At 43.6% G+C, this 2,839-nt stretch overlaps 1 pseudogene across 1 annotated transcript; it reads left to right on the plus strand.

The window, feature by feature from the left end:
- The first annotated feature begins 547 nt into the window (after positions 1-547).
- LOC149562811 (berberine bridge enzyme-like D-2 pseudogene) lies at positions 548-2,505 on the plus strand (annotated as a pseudogene). Its single transcript, XR_016363991.1, has one exon. The product of XR_016363991.1 is annotated as a berberine bridge enzyme-like D-2 pseudogene (transcript).
- Positions 2,506-2,839: the final 334 nt, after the last annotated feature.

Here is a 2,839-nt window from a genome sequence, read left to right on the forward strand (position 1 = left end):
ATTAAATTCCGAGCTTGATTTTGATATCTTCAAAGTTTGCGAGTGATGACGAATTCTGGCGTTTACCTATCTTTTAGGGAGCGTAATTCCTACATATCCAGCGCAGCAGTATAATGTTAGAATAATGAGTTCCATGGAGAGAAAAAATGAAGTTTCAAATCGTACCAGAGTCACTTGGATGTTTTACTACAAACTATGCAGATCATAAAGATCAAATATTGAAATTTTCAGAAAAATCTATGATATTTTCAAATTTTTGAAAATTAATCAGCTGTATAATTTGTAAGGAGGATAGCAACTTGCTATTATAGTGGCCAATTAAATGGTCACTTCTCCAGATTCAACACCGTTTATCCTCGATTCTGAATTGTTGTTGTCAATCATGCATCTCGTCAAAGAGAGTGGGCGATCGTTTCGAGAAGATTGCGATATGCCAAGTCCACGCGCAATTCTATGTGATACAAGATAAGCCAAAACAGCTGGCGGCTCTTTATTGAGTCAAAAGAGGATACATCCCAAAAGAAATGTTGAATCGTTATAAATATAGAACGGGGTAGTGCAAGTTCTCCATAACCATGGCCTTTTCAAGAATTATAATCTTCTGCATTGCATTGCTTGTATTAAGCGTCTGTGCATTTGCACAAGACGGGCCGGGTCTCATTTCGTGCCTTGAGCAAAAGGGCATCACAAACCTGACCACTTCTAATTCCTCCTCTGCGTATGATTCTCTCTTGCGCTTCTCTCTGCAAAACCTCAGGTTTACTGAACCAGGGGTCCGCAAGCCGTACGTGTTGATTCTGCCGCAGAAGAGACAACAAGTGGTGGACTCTGTTAAATGCTGCATCAAACACGGGTGGCAGATTCTTGTGCGAAGCGGAGGGCACAGCTACGAAGGTCTCTCCTCCACTTCCGATGCCCCCAATTTCGCCATTATCGACCTCATCAATTTGGACCGTGTTAATGTCGACATGAGGTCGAAAACAGCGTGGGCGGAGGCGGGCGCGACGGTTGGACAGCTGTACTCCGCCGTTGCCGGCGTTACTTCCGACTACGGTTTCCCGGCGGGAGTGTGTCCAACGATGGGCACCGGCGGCCACTTCAGCGGCGGGGGAATGAGTTTGCTGTCAAGAAAATACGGGCTCGCCGCCGACAACGTCATCGACGCGGTCATCGTGGACGCGAAGGGCAGACTGCTGGATAGAAAGAGAATGGGCGAAGATCTGTTTTGGGCGATCCGAGGCGGCGGCGGGGGCAGCTGGGGCGTCGTGGTTGCATGGAAAGTGCGGCTGGTGAGTGTCCCACGTAAAGTGACGGTGTTCAACGTGCACAGAACGGGGCGAGATAATGTGACCGAGCTGGTCTATAGGTGGCAATCCATTGCACCTGTTTTACAACGTGATCTTTTCATTCGCGCTGTCATTTCTGGCACCCAACTGGGGAACGGCCAGAAGGACGTTCAGCTCACCTTCAATGGAATGTACCTCGGCCCGCTCGACCAACTGCTGAAAGTGGCCAACGAGAGTTTCCCCGAGATGGGAATCGTTGGTGGAGATTGCGAGGAGACGAGCTGGATAGACTCCATATCTTATACCGCTTTTACTACCACGAGCCAGCTGGTTAGCAGAAACAATTCCAACAAGAACTATTTCAAAGCAAAATCTGATTTTGTGACGAGCCCGATATCGACATCCGGGTTGGAGGGGGCGTGGGAGTATTTGGAAGAGGAGCTGAGTAGTTATATTATTTTTGCTCCGCTGGGAGGAAGAATGGACGAGATTGTACCGTCAGAGATTCCGTTTCCGCACAGAGCGGGGTATTTGTACAACATACAATATCAGGTTACGTGGAGTGATACCAGCAAGGAATCTGGCTTAGTCGATTGGATCAGAAGGTTTTACAAATACATGACTCCTCATGTATCAAAATCTCCGAGGGGTGCGTATGTGAACTACTTAGATCTGGACTTGGGTGTTGCCGTTAATGGAACGGCTACTGTGGCAGAGGCAAGAGTTTGGGGTGAGAATTATTTCGGAGGCAATTTCGAGAGATTGGTGAAGGTGAAGACGCAATTTGATCCAAACAATGTTTTCAGGAATTCTCAGAGTATTCCTGTCAACAAGTGAGGCATTTCTATCGTGCTTTCGCAATGCCGTGTCCGTTGTGCTTGCTTTGTTTCATGGTGGCATATTCCGTCCGGCTCCAGAGTCTAGATACGACCTTGGTGGTTGGGACGGCGTTGTCTTCTGCTGAGCATGGTAAGAACAGTATATGTAATAGGTCATCTAGTAGCGAAGTAAAAAATGGTGAGGTCTGGAATGCTGCCAACCTTGGCCTTACACTTTGGATTATTTACATTTGGAAATTCGCCAAATAATAGGAGTTCCTTGAATAAGGGTTGGAAGGACCTGACCAGCATATCGTGGTTAAATCCTAATTCCAATTTGTAGAATATTTTATTTGAGCAATGCTTTCTAAGTCATAATCATAGTTTCTTTTTGCAAGCAAGATATTTTTCTGGATGTAGCGGGCTCTTTAGAAATATAAATAAAAGTGAAAAGTATATATATATATATATATATGCGCTTATAAATAAGAATTTAGCTTATTATAATCAAATTTAAATAGATATTAGTACTTTTAAATACCATAACTTTATTATATACTTAAATGATATTTATGTGTCTTATATATTATGATTCATTTATAAATTTTTAAGTTATATATGATTGCAAGTTCGGTGGTTTAACATGGGGCTATACACTAGTCACATGGACCTATTTTATAGTTTTGTATGACATTTTAATTCAAATTACTATTCTTAAATAAGTTGACCTTTGCC

Source organism: Cupressus sempervirens, chromosome 4 (genome assembly GCF_028749045.1).
Source record: "Cupressus sempervirens isolate cs-2001-9-10 chromosome 4, ASM2874904v1, whole genome shotgun sequence".
Taxonomy (NCBI): domain Eukaryota; kingdom Viridiplantae; phylum Streptophyta; class Pinopsida; order Cupressales; family Cupressaceae; genus Cupressus; species Cupressus sempervirens.